The following is a 20,786-nucleotide window of genomic DNA, read 5'->3' on the forward strand; positions in this document are numbered from 1 at the left end:
GCCGTGTTTCCTAGGAAACGCCTGCATCAGTATATTGTACGATGAATTATGTGCACAAGTGTAATGAAGATCAACAATAAACTGTGTCAGCGTTATATCTCTCACAACCCAACTATGTGTCGTGTTTCAATCGTTGATGTTATAAAAACTCTTAAATATTTGTATTAAAAAAAAAAATCAAATAAATTACTTTGAAATATTATAAAACACGAGACTATTAAATTTAGGCGCAAGTTTGGAAAAAATATTGTTTTTTCTCGTAGTGAGAGGCCAACTTTGGAGGTACATAACCCGCGGTATTTTCCAATCGGAGGGATTCCGCGGTAAACAACGAGTTTTTTTTACGCAAATAATAGATAACACGCGTCTCGATTTTGCTGGCGGATATTTCTCGTTTACGCGTCCACTGTTAAACGCGTTAATTTGTTTTCTCGATGAATAACTTAGCGCGCGTTGCCAATGATACGGAAGGTTGGAAACGACGGAATCGGGAAATAATTGGAAGATTACAGTGATTTGGCGTAAACACGCCTAATGCGGAGACAAACAGGTAAATGTCATTGTCGTCGATAATTCATGCTTCCTACTATATATATGAAATACACTCCGACGAAGGTGATCATTATGATCTCCCTTCAGAGAATCGGATTATACGCCATCGATCTTCCAGTTTTTGTTTCATTTGTACGTTCAACCTCTGTACTTTGCGTATGGCTTCCTCTCAGCATTAAGCCGGTATTACACTAGTCGCATGATAAATTTATAGTCCCCATTAATTATACGATAGAGTCTATCGTATAACTCGATGTTTTTTTTAAACCTGTACATAAATTTATAACTTTATAAACGAAACGTTCAAATTGACCTTTACTATAATGCCGTGGTATTAAGAAAAATTCCGAATTAGAAGCAATTGAAAATACAGGATTTCTCGCAAAATAACATTCTCGCAATTACAAATAAATAACAAAACTTCGTTCTTCGGACAACTTTAAGATCTCAGACACGAGTTTTACCTTAAGAGAACTTTAAGACTTGGTAACCGAGATACCGCAAATTGCCCGCGGGCAATCAGTTGGTCATCACTGCGATATAGATGACTTTGAAAGCTTAGGAATCTTTTAGCAGCTTTTACAAACTTTATTCAACAGCTAATTAACAGTTTGAATATTGACAGCATTAATTCCTATAAAATTATCTCTTTAACATTGCGTGACAATTTATAAGTAATAAAAAAGTCACTAGAGATTAAATTAATAACAAATATGTATTTTAAAATTAAAAAAATAAATAAATAAATAAATAAATAAAAAAAAAAAAAAAAAAAAACGCCGCACATATTTTGTGTCAAAGCAAAAGAGACTTTCTTTTACCAAAGTGACAGGAGGTTTACAGAACAGAAATTGTAATATTTTTTTATGTACAGGCGTTCGCAAAGTAAATTGTTTGCTTTTAAAACAGCGCACATAAAAATAGTAGATGGTATGTTTGCATACAAAACGCGATCCACCGGCGATCCGGTAATCGAATAGCAGCTCCGAATATTCCACGGGCATTCATTAAAGACACATCATGAAGTGTATTACACGCGGTGAAAGAAGGCTGCGAGTTAAGTCTCGTGTAGTCGCGGTCGCACGTATTCGATTCGTGTAAAACTCGAGTTTCGACCTCATAAAGAGAAGAGACTTTATATAGGGTGTTTCACGACGTGCCCAGCAAGCTTCAACATAGTAACGACAGCAACGTAGCAACGACGCAATTCTTAATTCAACGTAGAACTTGATGTAATTTCTTAATTTCTTTGTTCAACATCTTACAATTAATTGGCCATAGGCAACTTTTAGATAATTTAGATTTAGATTTAGAAGAAAGTAAGTAAAATAGCAAGACATTAATACGAGAATACGTCAAAAAGTAAAAGAACATTTACGGGACAAAATGTAGGTCAAAATGACCCACATTTCAAGTAGGTCATTTTAAAGAACTTTTTCCATCAAAAAAATTCCTTCACTTTTTTCACTTTTCCTTACATATAATAATAAATTATATAAATAATAATAAATTTAAAAAAATATTAACACAACAGCACTGCAATAATTAAGTCATTCTTTTTTTTACACATACCTACTAGAAATTTTCTTCTGGAATACGGTGACTTTCGAACACCCTATGTAAACTTTCTGTTCATTTCCTCTAATAAGCAAGGAGATAATCAAGATACTCGTCTTCAAAGAGGCGACACGGCTCATTGGATTCGAAAGGGTTTCACCGCAAAAGGGTGTGTGGAAATGTTCGTGAGTACTTACGTGGACCGTAGATACAGCGTCGTTCCTTTGGCTAAAAGTGAAACTAGCCGATGTCGTCGGTGGCACGTCGATAATACAATCACTAGAGCACCGCTACCGCCGTGTCCCACATTACTTGCCATGCCGATAGTCCCGAAATCACTGCGCAAATGAAGCAAGAAAAAAGGAGCGTACAAGAATCCGTTCAATCGGCGTGTAATGTAACAGATATATCTGGGGATAGTAACGTCTTACGCAAATATATGGACATCATTATGGGCTCGTTGCGCGTTTTTAGAACGTCGTTTGACGTTCGCCGCGCTCGAGCGACTTCCTAGAATACGAATCAACGAAATTTGTTTACGCAGCTCGCGGAGTTATGACTTAATAACGAGCGCTTGCGAAACGCGTCGACCAGACTTCGGCGGGAGAAGGTCCGTGTTGTTATTCAATCCTTTCGCTAAAGTAGTTATCAATGAGCAATGATACGCTGAGCCTATCTTTGTGTGTGTGTGTGTGTGTGTGTGTGTGTGTGTGTGTGTGTGTGTGTCTGTGTGTGTGTATATACATGTGAGTACGCGTGAGAAAACCTTTTGACGGCAAACTACGGAACAAGTTTATGTCGTAATCAGTATCTTGATGAATCCTGCTTCGCTGGTTCAATTAAGTAAAATCTAATTTTTCCTTCCATGAACTATTCACATATGTGTGATTAATGAATGTTGCAATTTGTTCACGTACAAAACAACGTTACATGCACGAGAAACGAAAGCAAATAGTGACAAGTAGATTACTAACGAAATAAATTGGCGCACTACTCGATATCTTAAGATTTCTCCGTCCGATATATGATCGAATAGAATCTACTTTATAGAATCACGCTGTTTTCAAGTCTCTTGCGTATTTGACAGAAAGTAGGTCAGCTATCATGTATTTAAAGAAACGTCAAAGATCTTATCTCCGTGACAACGTCGCTTAAGTTTCCAAGTTAAATTGATCGGGAAATTTAACATTCGCGTTCTAAATTTAAAATTTTGTCGTGTCATGATGTATTAGAATTTTGTTTGCGGCAAATATTTATAAATTTAAAAAAATACACATAAAAAACCGTCTATATTATTAATTCATGACGGACGAATAGTGTTTATCAGATCAATCCAGGCAAAAGTGAAATCGTATGAAAAAGTGACGGAGAAAATACGAAAATTTTTGGAATTTTTCAAAAATTTTGAAAGTTCGTACACGTCGTGCATATTCGTGATGTTAAAAACATTTATTCAAAGTCACATATCGCCTTTATTGGAAATGTAATCGTGTTTAATTTAACATTTTGCGAGAATGCGAAGAATGCGAGAATCCGAATGTAAAGCGCGTATCTTTAATTTCCTATTTGTTTTTATTCTTGCAACCTTCAATCATTCAGCACGATTGAATTTAATTGAAGATGATTGATAGTATCTATGAGGTATATGAAAATTGGATATCGTGTTGAAATACGTTTACAAATATGCGTATGCTGTTATCGTTATATAAATTTTATGCGATGCAAATACAGTTTTCACGCGCAAAGCTTATCCGGTAATTATAGAGTAAATGCCATTCAAACGAAAGCGAATTTTGCACGATGCAAATGCAATTTTCGTGCACGGAGAAACTCAACCTGTAATTATAGAATGAATCCTACCTAAACTAAATCGGATTTTATATAATGTAAATGATATTATGGGACCCACGTAATTATGAATACTCACAATAGGTAATAAAGCCTAGAATTACGTTAATTAACTTCCTTAGAAATGCACAACGCTCCACGCTTCATGACGATACCGTGGCTACATATTATATCTACTATGAAAAATAGTCATCAAATAACGTATGTAATTAATATATAATTAATATATTAATCATGAAATCAAAATTACAACAATAAATATCGTAAAGCCACATATTAACTAATGTCAACATCGCGACTTTTAACCATGCAACCGAATCGGGATAAAATAATATTAAAATATTAAAATGCCCAGCGTATTGTATGTATTGATCGAATTAAAAATTTAAAAGCAAAATTTGCTTTTCAAAATTATCTATACGATGCTCAAGCATTTTTATGCTTCCATTGAAACAGGTGCGGTTATTTTTATATTTATTTCTTAATAATTTTCTATCGATATCTGATAAGTAAATTCCTGATACGGATAGATAAGCAAATTCTTCGCTATAAAAGATTTCACATATCTTCAACTTATTATACAAATAAAAAATTGTATCTTTACTTGTTATTATACTACAACTAAAATCCGATAAACAATTAATCTACCGTGTTATTGATTCACACTTGACCTTGATAAGTTTCATATAAAAAGAGATTAAATAATTAAGATACGTACAATTCAATATCTCTTCTGTTCCGATTTCATTCATCTCGAATATTACGGTTCTTTTGTTAACGTTTTATTTTATCTCCTTGTTCGACGCGGAAGTAAAAATGAGTTTCGCGTCACGAAATTCGCAATCGTGAGAATGGAAAGCGCGTTTTTCGACGTGAAGGCTAAATTATAAAAGCACGATGACGAGGAACGAACGGCCGACCGACCACGCGCCGCTCGTTTACTTCGTTCCACCTCCGAACAGGTTGTCGTGCGCACACTTTTGCAATGGAATCCCAGTTATTTCAAAGGCACGCATACGTACGCATGGCCCCGCGCGCGACTCGTTCCCGTTGCCCGAGATCGGCGTGCGTGCGTGCGTGCGTGGCCGCGCTGTGCCATGCTGTGCCGCACCATAACGCTACACACTACCGGAAAGTAGTGGATGAATACGGCTCGACATCATAAACTCACGCGTGCATGTCTTTACCTTTCCTAGATATTCTCAGTAAACACAACACATCCACATGTGCATTATGACTGTTTGCATTGGATCGTGTTACACGTAATAAAATGTTGAATACCGAGAGTTTGAGTTTAAACGCTCTCACAAGTACAGTCTTCAAATAATCGGGTATTATATATCACATGCACTTTTCACAAAATATTTATAATTTTACAAGTTACAATTTCATAGAAACTTAAAAAGTTTAGAAATTTATAGAACACTACATTTAACATAAAAAAATGTGAGACTTATCAAAATAGTAGATAAATGCCACAAGAAAAAATATTTAATTTAGAAAAATGAAAGATGAATTTAGAAGACAAATGAATGTTAATTTACAACATTTGACATCCGAGAAATGAAAATAAACATATTTTTATTCCACATTTATTTCCTATACCTGTAATTACTCGACATGTATAAATATAAAACTAGGTTTTGAAATTTGTTAATTAAATAGAAAAATCTTTCTTATTAATTATTTTGCAATTTAATTAATTTGATAAATTTTTGTATTTTGTATTTTATTATTTATTTCACAAAAATCGTTATCAAAAGTTAATATTTCAATATAATGGTATTAAAATATCATAAATAAACGAATAATTAATCATGTAGATAACGTAATACAATACATAAAATTTACTCACTTTCCAATGTCTCGTCGTTGCAATCAATTGACTCTGTCAATGCTCCGGACATACATATGGCACTAATTATCGTTTACGATACAACCGGTCAATTCATACGGCGCGATGCACTTTCAATGCGAAAAACAACGATTCAACAATATCAATCATTACAAACGCGAAACAATGCTATCCACAGAAACATTTGACATCGTGACAATATCTGATGAAACAGTATCGTAAAAAATACAAAACGTGAATATCATAGGCAGAACTAATTGTCATCACTTGCTTTCATCATTGACGATGCATTCGACAATCTCGACGCGCAATTAGACAAATCTCAAATAAATAATAACAGTGATTGTCCGCAACTTCGCTCCACACTCTCGTTTTATGAGATACGTTTAACTTGAAAGACGGAGACGGTCATACTCGAAAGTTCAAAGACATGTTGAGATAGGTTAAGTTAGGTTAGGTTATGTTGCGCATTGACTTCTGACCTTCGATTTCTTATTGCACAATTCGACACTCGACACTCGACACTCCCGTCATTAACAAGATATGTCTAAGATTGATTTTGCGAATATCGAACGAGCGATAATCACGACGCCTGTACGCTCTAATTAACACTACACTGCCGGCTATTGATCGGTGCAACACTTCCGAGATGCGTATAAAAATTTCAAAAGCGGAAGCAACTTCATACCGATGCTCGATGATTCAATGCTCAATGTTCAAGCTTGATTTTGCGGATGCCGAAAGAATGCTAATCATAACCGTGCTCGCTACTTAATACTCCACGGCGGCTGCCCGTCTCGCTGAATTCAATATTCTCGACCTTTATTTACGTAAAACTTACTTCGAACAAAAAAAAACTTGCGTGAAACAGGACGACGGTTTCTCGTGGCCGATACTTTCGCCATCGTTCATGAACTAATGACCATTAGATAGGCAACTGTATTCTGGTGATAAAGTGTTTGAAAATTTGAAAATGGGGCAATTTCGTACCAACGCTCAAAGATAATAGGGAAATTCGTCCGACGCAACGAACACAATTGACTTTACAACTATCGAATAATCACAATTATGTAAGAAAAGGTAATTTCGCAACGATAATTGAAAATGCGATAAGCAACATATCTAATACGTATATCTAATACGACGCGAATATTTCATGTTATTCACTTACATCAAATTACACGTTAATTTTACACGCTCGTTTTATGTAAAGCGATATATATAATACCGCAATACTACAATACTGGCACGGTATCTCGCGGTACGACGAACAAAAGTTTTCCGCTCGAGAACGCCGAACGTTTTACCTTGTTTTACTCGAAAGCATCGTGAGGTAAACAAAACAAAGCGCTTGTGCGCCGCACACCGTGATCGCGTGGTAGGGATTTCTAGGAAAGGCGCGTCGCGAAGTCCTCCGGTCAAATATTCAACGCGTATACGGCAACACAATGCGTCGCTGTGGAGATAATATTACGAATATGAAGGAATTAATTTGTATTACACATATTTATATCGATACTCGCGCGACACTCCTGTTTTCGACGACGCACTGCAAAACGCAACGATATATTCTGAAGTATACGTCCTTTCGTGACGTCATATCGCGTTATCCGATTGGTCGGTGCACAAGGTACATTTTTATGTTATATACATGGGAATTTTCAGTCGGGTGATTTATGGTTATTACACAAAGGTTGTAATATCACAATATGAAAATTGTGAGGACAATCTATTTTCATTTTATAATATCGCAAACCATATTCTGTCTACGACCATGATGTTATATTTTGTTAGGATACAGACTACATTGAAGAATAATGTGTAACGATAATGCAATAGCAATAATGTATAATACAGAATAATATATGCAGCATTTACATTATACATGACGGAAGTAACATTTCAGTAGTCAGAAAATATTTCAAAAGACATTTGAATGCTATGTAAAAACATTAAATTCGTTATATATTATTTGCATGAATCATATACATTTTATGGTTGTGTACTTCATTATATATTTTGTACCGCTAATATAACACAATGCGTGGAATTATAATTAATCACATTTTTCGGTATTCGCCAGTTACATTTTTTCTAAATTATTAGAATAATGTATTTATTATCTATTTAAGGTAAATTTTCAAGGTTTTAATAATTCGATTATCGCAATCTTATTTGTTCACGCATCGCAAAGTGCAGTTACACATTTAGCATCGTTCACTTCATTGAACAACCGTGGGGGTATCGGACGCAAGTGAGCATCGTCCTGCGTTTTTACATGTTTTTCTCGTTTAAAGTGAATTCTACATCCAACAAAGGGTAAGGGTGTCGAGTCTAACAAAAAGCAATTGTTATGAAATGATAATTTAGCCGGTACAATTGCGATTAGCCGTTTTTCGATAGTTGTAAAATCAAGTCGGGTCGTGTTCGTCGCGTCGGACATTTTCCTATCATCTTTGAGCGTCGGTACGAAGTTGTCCCGTTTTCAAATTTTCAACTATTTTACCACCAGAACGCAGTTGCGCATCTAATGTTCATTAGTTCATAGAATGATGACGAAAGTATCGGACACAGAAGAGCATCGTCCTATTTCATCCGCGTTTTTCTTTGTCGAAGTAAATTCTGCGTGTAAATAAACGTCGGGAATATTAAATTCAACGACAGATAGTTACCGTGAAGCGTTAATTAGCATGTACGGTTACGATCAACATTTTTTCGGCAAAATCAAGCTCGTCGAACATTGTGTCGAACATTGAACATTGAATTATCGAGCATCGGTACGACGTTGAAATTTTATACGCGTCTCGGAAGTCGCACTGAGCAGTTGGCAAGTTTGCAGTCGACAGTGCAGTGTTAATTAGAGCATGCAGTCGTCGTGATTATCGGTCTTTCGATATTCGGAAAACCAATCTTAGATGGTATCTTGGTGATGACGGGAGTATCGAATGTCGAGTTGTGTAACAAACATTGTGAGGAGCAAGTCGGCGCGTAACCTAACCTAACCTAACCTAACCTAATCCTTAATCTTTCAGTTGTCTTGACTGAATTTTTAAATGTAATATAAAATTGTTTCAGTCTTAAAAATTAAACGTATCTCGAACGAAGTATTGCGCAAAGTTACGATCAATGATCATTATTTATTTATCGTAATAAATTCATGTCGGGAGTGTCGTGTGTATTGTCAGTCGACGTGATAGTAAAGGCAAGTGATATTACTTCGGACGTTACCGAATTCGTTAATAGACAGAATTACGTCGTACTTGAAACAAAAAGTTCGGAGTCGTCATATATTTCGCGTTGAAAGTGTGTTGCGTTTGTTCGGGAGTGCCGTGTGAAGTGATTAGTCGTAGTGTAAGTGATAATTGGCGTCTTACAAGTGTGTGTTCGGAGCAACGGCAAAGTCAACGGATTGCAACGCAGAGTCAACGGATTACGGTGAAGTCAAAGAATTATAACGGTGAGGTCAACGAATCACAACGGGGGAGTCAACGGATTGTAACGACGCGACATCGGTTGGTAAATTTTTATATTATATGATTAAATGTTTATTTATGATATATTGACAATAATTATAATGATTGAAGCTTAACTTTTAATCTATATTTATAAATTACATAAACAAAAATTATTCTGCCTCGTTGCATTGTGTAATGCATTGAATTTATTATTTTGCTCGAAAAGAAGACTTATATTTAAATGAATTAAATAAGATTATGAAGTTTCCTCATTTTAAAAAGTGAAAAACATTGAAAATTTTTAGTTGCATAAATTTAATTTTCCTAAGTATCATAAAAAAATTTTACAAAATCGATTTATGTTTAGCAATCTAATCAAAAATCAACATCACTTTTAAATCACCATAAAGTTTTCATTGTCAATAACGGTCGTTGGAAAAATATTTTTATAATTTAAAAATGATATCAAATATTATCAGTAACTTTTAAAACTTTCTATAGAAATTACAATAGAATATTGAAAAGAGCAGAAAGGAAGAAGGAATGAGAAAACGTAATACTATGTCCCAAAATTTTTTGTGCTGCTATAACGTTTCATTCGTATTATATTAAATAACTCGACGATGCCGCTGATTTCGCAAATGGAAATTCTCGTATCACGTATGAGATGAAAACAAGAATCGGTCGGAACAACGCTGAACGCGGTACACGTACACGTAGGCGAATATCCGTATCGTTAGAATTCTAGTTTGCGACAAGAGACACTTCCGACGTCGCGATGTCTCGTGCGCGAGCAAACTCAAACTTTGTGGATTCGCTTCGCTCGAAAGTACTTACACCGTCGCTACGGATATTTGTATTGCTGCCGTCCTGTCCTGAGTGCTCAAGAGCTACCGCGACAATATTTCGTGCCAACATAAGCATCTTCGAAAATTCGCCTCGCCGTGTATAATATTGTTACGGAATCTTCGCGTCAGAGTAGTCCTATCTTTGCGACGAAAGCCATTTCCGTGTCGGTTCGCCCGACTGCACCCATCTTAAAAAATTTATCTTCTCGTAAAATATTATAAATCGAATGAGCTAACTAGGCCGTGATGTAAAAATGGAAGTTGATACAAAATTATAAAATGCAATTTTTGCACCAATATAAGTTACTTGTTCTAATCACATGTAAGATAAATATTGTGGCAAAATTTGTTTAACGAAAAGCTTTGCATTTAATTTGATTCGTTGAAAAGTAATGAAAGCAAAACTATTTTCTACAAACATTTAGTAATTGTTAAATTAATAGAATACGAATATTGATCTTATTCACATTTAACATATATGTATATCAATGATATACACATCATATAATTTCGAGTCAGAGATGGAAGTTTATTCGCGTTACAGATTCTTGTTATAACTTTGAATATCACGTGTCACCACAATTCCAACTTGCAACCATCCATTTCTATATTATGTTAATAATATCATCTTTGAATATACATATGGTTCTAGTGATATTATCATCAATACTGACACATCATATTTATATTTCATTCTAAAAATGCTAGATGCATTTGTTGCTAAATTTAAAATATTTCAAATTTTGTGGATTTTTATGTGTGTGGAAGTTTTTTATGATAATCAAATGTTGAAATTTCTGCATTTTTCGGAATTTAAGAAATTCCTACTTGAAAAAATAATTGAAATAAAAAGTCTTGTTATATATTGAACGAATATTCGTTTCACTGGGTTTCTATATGTTTATGACAAAAAACATTTCGCTGACTCAAGTTAGAAGTTCTATTAATGGAGCAGTGTTAAAGACGCCACAACCACAACTAAAATTCCGTGTTTCACGTGGCCTCATTTATGATGGGAACCGGTTAGTGAGTTTACAGTGACAATTTTCGGGACGTGATATTTTTATTTTCGAACTGCTATATAAACTTCCGAAAGAGTTTTCGGAAAATTTTCCGCGATATTTTTTGCACGATACGTGTACCACGTGTATAACCACGCTACAAGCGTGAAAATAACGAATGAGAGAACTATTCAATTTCTGTTTGTGCAAGAAATACCACAAAAATATTATTTGATTTTTTTATTTACACGCTTGGATGCTATTTCTCCTTGTTTGAATAATTGCCAATGTAAAATACAAAAATAGCGTGTAAATCGTGTATACATTAAATGTACCAAGTCCTTCTGTAAGTTATAAAAAAATTTTGTCGATTACTTATATAATTATTAGCAAATTAAAGCATATCGCATTTAACAATATTTGCATGAAGACTTTATGATTGCACAAAAATATTGACGGAAAGAATTATTTATACATTCATCTTATTTATTTCGCTTTAAAGTTTTAAATTTAAAAACTTACGCATATTTATAAAACTAGTTATTTCAAACCCAATATCGATGAAAAAGTCGTCAGAACGTGAAAAATATTAAATGAGTCATTTATCATAGTATTAATCAGTTCTAACGATAAGCTGTTATTGTAAAAATAAGTATTTTGCCGACTATAGAAGAAGAAAAACCACTTATTTGGTTAAACAGTAAAGTTGCGATTTGCATTTTACATGCTAATGAAGGATCATTAATCTTCCGCGCACAGACAGCGTAGAAAAACGTAAATTGCGCTTTTCGTCGCTTAATGTTTATTAATTAAAAATGTCTGCGCGTACAAACTGATTCATATACGATAGCAAAAGAACGCAATCTGTAGGAGTCGATTTAATAATGATTTCATTCGCGCAGAATATTTAACTAGGCGTACACTCATGGGATTTGCTCTCTGAAAAGCGCTCTCGATTGCAGAAGTGTCTGGTAAACGCATAATTGCAGTTAACTTTCTCGTGGGATTTTCGAGTTTTACCTTAAATTACATTTGACCGGGAAACGGTACGGAACGTTCCCTCTCTAGTTGTCAGATATGTAAAGTAAATGAAAATGAGAGATATAGGTACTCTTTCTGAATGTGCACGCTCGCTGTTTGAAAGGAAAGAAAAAAAGATCAAAACATGTTCCCTGTTCATCGAAATCACAGAGAAACAGTTCCGGATATTTTTTTCTCTGAAGACGATTCTCAATACTAAAATGCTCGAGTGGACATCTAGCTTAACAGCTCAGATTTGCTATGTAAACAACCGATTAAAGTCGTATTTCATGCGCTATGATCCTTTCGATCAGAGAAAACTATATATAAAAAAATTCTCTCTTTTTATTCTTTCTTTCCACTATGTTTCCGTCTTGTGTTAATTATAATGGTAATTAGATTTGCGTGTTAGGTCTTCGTTTCTCTTCTGTTATATGTACCATTTCTACATAATGTTTAAGTCATATCTTTGTACATTCTTTACGTGACGCTTAAATGGACTTTTTTCACGTAGATCTAACTAATGCTGTACAACTGATCACAACTGCGTAAATTTTTTTTCTTATCTCCATGTTTCGCTGTTGCACATGTTAGAAAAGAGTGAGCGAGTGTTTAGAAATAAATTGCTCAAATAAGAGAAAAGAGACAATAAGTAGAAAATTTAATGAAATTTCAATACAATGTAAATTGATCGATTTTATAAACCAGGATGTATACATCGTCAAGGAAATTATGAATTTCTAAAAGAATTCATCAAGATTCTGAACGCGATAAAGGTCGGATATCCTGTATATTACATCTACGAATATCTGATCCGAAGAAAAATACACCGATAAATCACGTTAACGAGCATTATATATAATGTGTTTACTACATGATTTTTAAATTATGATATATCATGCAAGATCTACTTGCGAATAAGAATCGTGGTTTCGTATCTCGTGCCATATTTTTACGAAAGTAGTCGCTATAAATAGAACACAACCGTGAGCTATGATCCGCATTAGGTTTCGCTACGCATTTTATAATACAGTAAAACAGTACTACACTAATACAGTAAATAATGGATTAATTTCGACCGATATCTTGATACGATACTGCGAAAAGATATAACATCATAACGAAATTATCAGAAGTGCCTTTCTACTCACTTCGTCTTCCCGCATTGAAAGCCGAACGAGAGGAACGAGATCCGTTTCATGTGTATATAATAACACCCGACGCTATCGTAGGCGCGATGCGGTTCTCCGTGGTAAACACGAAAACAACACGGGGCAACACACCTTCAGGGCCGTATCGCACGTGGTTTGATTCGCGCGAACGTTCACTATTATCAATAGGAAGGCCGTTGCCGTCGCCGTCATTCAGCGGCGTCCTTGCGGGAGGAGCAGACGGCGACGCCGAAAAACGCTGGTGCGAACCGGCGGACGCCTCCGGAAAATCGGTACTACGAGCAGACGCCACGAGCACGCGCCTTTCGTCGATTAGTCGTTCGGGAAGAGCACCGGCGCGGTAACGGCAGGCACGTGCAATACGGGAGCGCGGCGACGGCGGCGGCGCCAACGGTTGCAACGCGACGCGCCGCGACGCTCCAGCAGCAGAAGAGACAATGACTCTTTCTCGTAGATTACAGATACGAACGCGGTCGAGTCCCTCACGTACTCGCTTGAAAACACGGCCGTGCGTCCGCCGATTCATGCTGCTACTCGCACGCGAGATATGATGGAATGAAGGGAGGGCATATCGTTGGGTGGGGAAGACGCGATTCTGGCGGGGCGAGGAGCGGTCGCAAAACCTGCGGTAGGGGCAGACTGACGGACGGGTGACAGAGAGAGAGAGAGAGAATGAGAGAGTGAGAGCGATGACGATGAGAGAAGCGTAGCAGGAACAAAAGTTCCGACGCGTCGCACTACGCCGTAAAAATATTTCCGTGTTTTTGGTGTGTGTCGTCGTCGCAACACGCCAAGACGACTATTACTGGAGCGAAGCGGCAGCGGCGTCTGCCTCTTCGCAGCCTTTGCTCTCCGCACTCGTTTGTCTCTTTTTGTACACTTACGGGCGCGGAGTCGAACGCGAGGAGTGCGTAAATGGCGGAAGACGACGGGGTGGGCGGTGCACGAAGGGCGGCGGGAATGGAAATGCTAACCTTTGAACGATAGAAGTATTTTGCGTATCGCTCGTTTGATATTTCTTCTCTTTAAATGAACTCTGGTCATTCAAATATTATACTGTTTCTTAAACATTGTTACACAGTTCTTTTTATTCGCTTCAATTAAAATTTAAAACAGTTTTTTTTTATGTATTGAACGCTTTGCAAGTGTTTTTAGAGCATTTTTTTAAACAAAAAAGATTTAATATTGCGAGAACAATTAATATCACTTTGCTATAAAACGATTTCGTTTTTCTAAATAGTATGATTTGGAATGAAAAATGTTATACACTTTTATAGCTAAACATGTCGACTGATCAATGGAAGTGTCACCGAAAATGCCTTTGTGACACCAAACAAAAATTTAAACATAAACATGCGTGCTGAAAAATCGTAGAACTTTCGAAATATATATTCACGATCCCATATTAATGACATTATTATACGCTGAGTGCACCTTCAGAACAAAAATGACTTTCGAATAACGACAAAAAAAACTAGTCTCTTAATGCATCTGTCCATCGTTACAGTTATTCATATGAATAAATAGGTGTTGAAGCGACGAAAGAAAGCAAGAATGTGAATAGCAATAGAAGCAACTTATAAGCATGCTATTAACATCGCGTTGTTAGTTGACAACAGCATTGTCAGAGTTTAACAATATCAATGCCTCGGTCTTAAAGCCGTGTATATTCAGAGACCGTACCTTTGACGGTAAACGCATGCACTTAGCCTCGAAACTTGTTAATAGGTATATATTGATTTGATGCGATCGATTCGAGCGCGTCATGCAATGTGTAATTAAGGAGCGTGTATTGAATCCACCCAGAGCTTGTCGAATCTCAAGAGTTACTAATAGAATATATATCTCTTGTTTCGCACGACTTAAGCTGCGGAATCATATTTGTGGGCTTACGAATGCGAACGCCACATAATTCCGCGTTGCATAACGCAGGGATTAGAAGCGGACAGTTTCATTCAGTGCAAAACGTGCATTGTCCGTCTTGTATCTTCCCGAGTTGTAAATCACTCTGCATACTATATACAATGTTTTTATCGCGCATGCCACTGTCGAGATAATGGCTTACTGAGGTCGTTAATTTACTCTATACTTATCAGATCACGCTGCGCGAAGAATATATACAGCTACTTATCATTCTAAATTACATGAGTTATTTATTTTGATGGTTGCGTAAGTGCAATCTCGAAAATTTCACTCGAATCACATTAGTAAAGATTTTTTTCTCAAAATTTCGTGTTGCATCTGTAAAATAAGTAGCATAATTTATTTATAACTTCGAAAGAAGTTCTAAAAATAATGTAAAGAAAAATTTTGATTTTTTTTCTCAAACAACAACTAAAGAAGCTAGATAGACGCGTTTTATATTCATTATTTGCAGCACTTGTAATACCAAATAATAATATAGATATTAGCATTATGCTAACTGATTTCTTTCGATCTTTAACCTATTCGATCCTTAACCCATTCGTAATGCTACACATAATCGACTTGTTATCAAGGAAAGCGCAAAATCGTATAATAATGTGAAATATGTAAAGTTATGCGTTAAAAGGTACACAAGCCATTATGTTATACATTATATGCAGTTTTACAAATCTTGCGATTATTAAAGCGCAATACGAGTGAAAAGAGGCGAGAAAAACGCGGGCTGACGATCGACGGCGAATATCCGCGTTTTTTCATCGCGAATTTAACGCTAAATACGCAGTGACAATGCATCCCGAATACTTTCAGGACAATTCTGATTTTTGAACGGGACGTTCTGCGTCCCGTCCCAATCAATACTGTTGCAAGCAGCATGCCGCTAAAAGCATTTAAAAATGTGCCACTTCAGCACATGTTTCAAAGTTTTGCTTTACATCGTCATGGTAAATACAGAGAGAAAAAGCAGAAATTTTATTTTAAAAAAAGGGATTAATCATAGGATTGTCATTCAATACCGAAAAATGTCGTCGTTAAATGCGACTCTCTGATTCTGGTGATATATGAGCAATAAAACGCGATCTTCATATAAGCACACAGAAGTCAGGAACTGTTAAATTATAGTACGGTTGTAAACCGTCCGTTACCAAGATGATGTTAAAGTATGAAATAAAAATCGCGATGTACAGTCGATGGAAGATTCGTGGTCGCGATTCTATTTACATTACTCAGATTTCTCATCTAACGTTTGAAGTTTCGAATATCTCTATCCAGATAATACCTAGAGCTATGATTTGCATCATGCACATTTTACAATAGACACTAGAAATTGCCAATGACATTAACACGCGTGAGAAAAATACGCCTGCTTTTGTTTTAGCACAGTCAAATTTATGTACAGATTAAATAAAGAATTCAGGTTTAGAGTCGTCATTGTGGGAAAAAAACTTTTTAATATTTATCATTATTGAGTGGAGGTGAAGGCACTTCATTCACATCATAGTTTAAAGCCACGGCAAGTTTAAGCTCGCTATTGTCTATTCATAATATGGCCAGCCGCAGGTGGCAGGCCATTTTACTGTATCTGGGAAGCAGAGGGAAGTAAATCCAACTGAGAAACTTCCAAGCACAATTATTTAAAAACATAATGCAATGAATCCAGTTTGCTCTTAATCGGATTCTCTTCCACTTTTCCTTCTCTCATGCTTTTCTTTCTTTCATCTCTATTGTAATGATTGAATGTTTACGATCGCTGTTATTTCACGACCACTTATCTAGTTTGGAGATAAGGTGTTGTCGCTCGCGATCAATCATGCTGGAAAGATCCCGAAGTCTTTTGAATAACAGATTAACGAAAGATGACAATGAAGATGACAATAAAGTGAATTGGCGATTAACCCGAAGCGTTATTTTACAAATTCGAACAATTATACAGATCTCCATCTCTAATCGCAATTTATCTTTGCACTCGCGCTTTGTTTCTTTTGTGAAAATAATTTTTCCGACTTACACATATTCCCCTGCCGCTCATATACAGATTTATGACCAAGTGCGTCGTTAAGTCAACGCGAGGCTATGTGGGGTAGAGGTACGGCAATCTTACGCGATACCGCGCAAAAGCATCGCACCATGCCTTCCCGTCGATTGATCCTTCGTAGAACGCGTAATATTCCACTTACCATTACTCGACTTCTCTTTTACGATATTATTTATGATACGTATCTCTCATTTATATTATACAGTGTGCTTATACTATAAAGTGTATAACGACGTCAATTACTTTTCCTGCGCAATGACGTTACATTTAATAGCAACTATAACGCCGCGATCGGATAAGTGTGTGATAAGACGCGAGGTGGGCATCGGATATGCCTTAAATGTTTACTAGACGAATTTTTGGGGAAGGGGACACGTCACGCCTAGATGCCCGCGGCTATTTGTAGCAGAAAACTACGGAATGCTGCGCAATAACGCGGCTTCACACGTGTCACACTCAAACAACTCTCACTCACTTAGGACTCGATAAGAAACAACGCCTATCGAACGCTAGTCATGAGTCAGTGATGATCGTTACGTACTCTCCTTATTAGGAATTGTCGCGATGCGTATCGATAGCGTGTGTCGTTTATTGGGAAAAGACTCGTCTAATAAAAATCCATTTTGCCGACACCTAATTCACATTGAGACTGCGATCTCTTTACGAATCGATCTTATCGGTCAAAAGTCGTGTTTGTAAACACGCTGCGAGCACATCCCCACGTTTCCCGCATGAAGGGCGTCGGGACGCGACGCGTCATCCGCGTACACAAACTTAATTGCGTCGCACATCTCATGGGAGCCAGGCACCTTCGATCATCCTATCGTCGTACACACTCCTACACCATCTTTGGATGGTGGTTTAAGGAATTGGCTGTAACGGGGAGAAAGAAAGCGCAATATGGAGCAAAGGGAGGAAGAGGGGAGAGGAAAAGAGATGGAGACAGGAGAGGGCGGATCTCGCACACGAGACGCTTCGGTTTTTAATCCCACCGCAAAATTATTAGTAAATGCGCGCGATTGTCTCACTCTTTCTTTGGCTTACGTTGACATTGACATAATTCTCACGTTACAATAAATCAACATAGTTGTAAGTGCAGCGAGTAAGGTAAGGTAAACAAAGTGGAGTAAAGTCAGTCAGACAGTCACACACAGTTGGCGGTAGATACGCGGTGAGAGCACCAACCTTTAGACTCCTTACGGCGCATTTAGCGGCGAACGTAGGTGTCGGATTCTCGCTAGGCGTTTGCGTGACACGTTAACTTCACGTCGGGACACACTCGTGAAACACTCTGAATTACAGACGGCCGTCGAGGGACGTCGCGCATATATACGGAGAGAATGATGGGCCTCGGTGAGCGGCGAAAACCAACGGCGTCCCACGTGAATCGGGCCTCGCGTCACTCTCGCGCTTTTTCCGTCGATCGGTCTTCTCGCCCAATCGCGCGAGCACCCTGCGCCGGCGGCGAACGATCAAAACAGAGGAAGGAGGGCGCGCCGCGACGCGACGCGACGCGGCGGTAAAAGGGGTTGGTGGGGAGCTGAGAGGTCGGCAGGCATTGAGCGGGCGCGATGGAGCGCGAGCGAGCGAGCAAGCAAGCGAGCAAACGAGAAAAAGAGAGAGAAAGAGGGCGGCAGACAGCCGGGAGAAGGGGGAGGAGAGTGAGAGCGAGAGCGAGAAAGAGACAGAGAGAAACGGCCGTGTCTTGTATTGCGTAGTAAGCGCTTGAATGGATTACGTCACGCGCCCGAAGCCAACCAGAGGGTAGAAACGCGTTGTAAATGCCGCGTTCTACCCGATGGCGGGCGTCCTCTCGTGCATCGCCACGCCATGCCACGCGACACGTACAATACAATATGAATAAACTGCGGCGGGATACGAGATGCGACGCGACACGTCGTAAGTTCGTCCGCGTTTAAGGGGCGAACGCTGCTCCTTTCTCCGTCGGTTGCGGCGCGTCGCGCGATACAACGCGCGATCGATCCACCGCTCGTATGTTATGTTGCACGAGTGTTCCGGTTTGCCCCCGTTTTCGCGGAGCGAAGACGCACATGCTCCCGTCGCTCTTCCGGTGCTCGGTGCCCACGTGCGTTCACACGAGTCTCGAACGCGTCTCGAAACGCGCACCGACGACGTTTCCTCACGTTCTTCTTCTACCTCATTCGCTCCGCTTTCCCCTCCCGCTCTTCCTGTCTCATCCCTCTCTCACTGACGCGCTAATGCGCGTACATAAATACTTCTGCCTCTCGTACATATTTATATATTTCGCCATTTCTCTCCTCTGGTCTTTTCACTCGCCCGTCCCTTCGTCCGTTGTCTAATCAGCATCATCGGGAATCTCATTCCGACGGCTACATTCCGACGCTGCTGCAACGAGACGCGCGAGTGTTTGCCTAGCGTAGCATTCATTCACTCGCTCGTTTCTTCATCCGCTCACTTACTCACTCGCTCATCCGTTCGGCTTTTGTTTTAACGCAAGATGTACCGTGCAAGTCACGCGACTCGCGAAGAAACGCGCAATATCACGTGGACAAGCATACCCTTCGCAACGGGATCGCTCACCTCATAAGTATCCGTTGCAGCGTGCGCACGTGAATCATGCGTACCGATGATCGTGTAGCAATAGTTCGCGACGGCGAGGGCGGAGGCTACGATCGGCATATCACTTGTCTCTGCTTCTTCCGAGAACATATACACACATAACATACACACTGACTCCTGTTTGTACGCGAGTAAATTCTCTGCCCTCGAACACGGCGCGCGCGCACGACTCGCTTCTACCGAGTAAGCAGCACGATATAACGTATACACCGACCAACGAGTCAGCTGCTACTGATCGAATCGCGATTATACACACCAACGTCCGAACGCGGCCGCGAACGCAGCGGTTCTGTGAGAGCATCGTAGTGCGTGCGAGAACGCGATCCGAGCGCCAGCGTACAGCTTCTACGGAGAATCACCTCCAGTGACGTTTAACGATCGTCGATTTAATAGATTTTCAACTTGACGGAAAAAATTTAGAAAAAAAAAACAGATATTGTTGCTCCAAATATTATTTGGCAAATGTATTTTTAAATATATTGTTTGTCTGAACAAAAATTATTAATTATATTTCATAGTGGCTAGATAAATAAAAAACAATTGTGTCTATACGGTTTTATCTAAAAATTATAATGCTCCAAATTTTTTAACGGTTGAATTATGTGACACAAGATTGTTGAAGACCATTTAAGTTTAGCAAAGTAGAAAGATATTAATTTTCCAACTTTTAGAATCGATTATCTCAAAAATAAAGTTTTGTATAAAAAGAACTTTACATTTTCAATTTATTTTTATACGAACAATTATTCTATTCTTGTTTGTACCACGATCTTTAATACATTTTATAATGTCAAATTTGCTATCTGAAAGATTAGATTCTTTAAAAATCAATATTCTAAAAACAATTCTGATTAAATCGACAATTCCGATTGAATAATTTTTTGATTATCTGATATTTTCTGATCACGGTCCTTGAATC

The 20,786-nt window shown here is 38.0% G+C and overlaps 2 protein-coding genes across 6 annotated transcripts in view; one reads left to right on the forward strand and one right to left on the reverse strand.

Annotated features, from left to right (window-relative positions):
* Window positions 1-20,172, reverse strand: part of LOC105673019 (insulin receptor-like) — a 71,839-nt gene extending 51,667 nt beyond the window's left edge. The window contains exons 1-2 of one of the 5 annotated variants that reach the window (XM_012368344.2): window positions 19,829-20,172; window positions 2,307-2,447 (exon numbers count right to left, since the gene is read on the reverse strand). The gene's annotated coding sequence lies outside the window, so the exon portion shown is untranslated. Of the gene's footprint in view, window positions 1-2,306; window positions 2,448-5,812; window positions 7,790-18,451; window positions 19,806-19,828 lie in introns of those variants that run through there. The other 4 variants (XM_012368345.2, XM_012368347.2, XM_012368348.2 and 1 more) reach the window with 4 other exon arrangements.
* Window positions 7,805-20,786, forward strand: part of LOC105673042 (uncharacterized) — a 143,909-nt gene continuing 130,927 nt past the window's right edge. The window contains exon 1 of the mRNA XM_067354772.1: window positions 7,805-9,324. The gene's annotated coding sequence lies outside the window, so the exon portion shown is untranslated. The remainder of the gene's footprint in view (window positions 9,325-20,786) is intronic.

This window comes from Linepithema humile, chromosome 5, assembly GCF_040581485.1.
Source record: "Linepithema humile isolate Giens D197 chromosome 5, Lhum_UNIL_v1.0, whole genome shotgun sequence".
Classification (NCBI taxonomy): Eukaryota; Metazoa; Arthropoda; class Insecta; order Hymenoptera; family Formicidae; genus Linepithema; species Linepithema humile.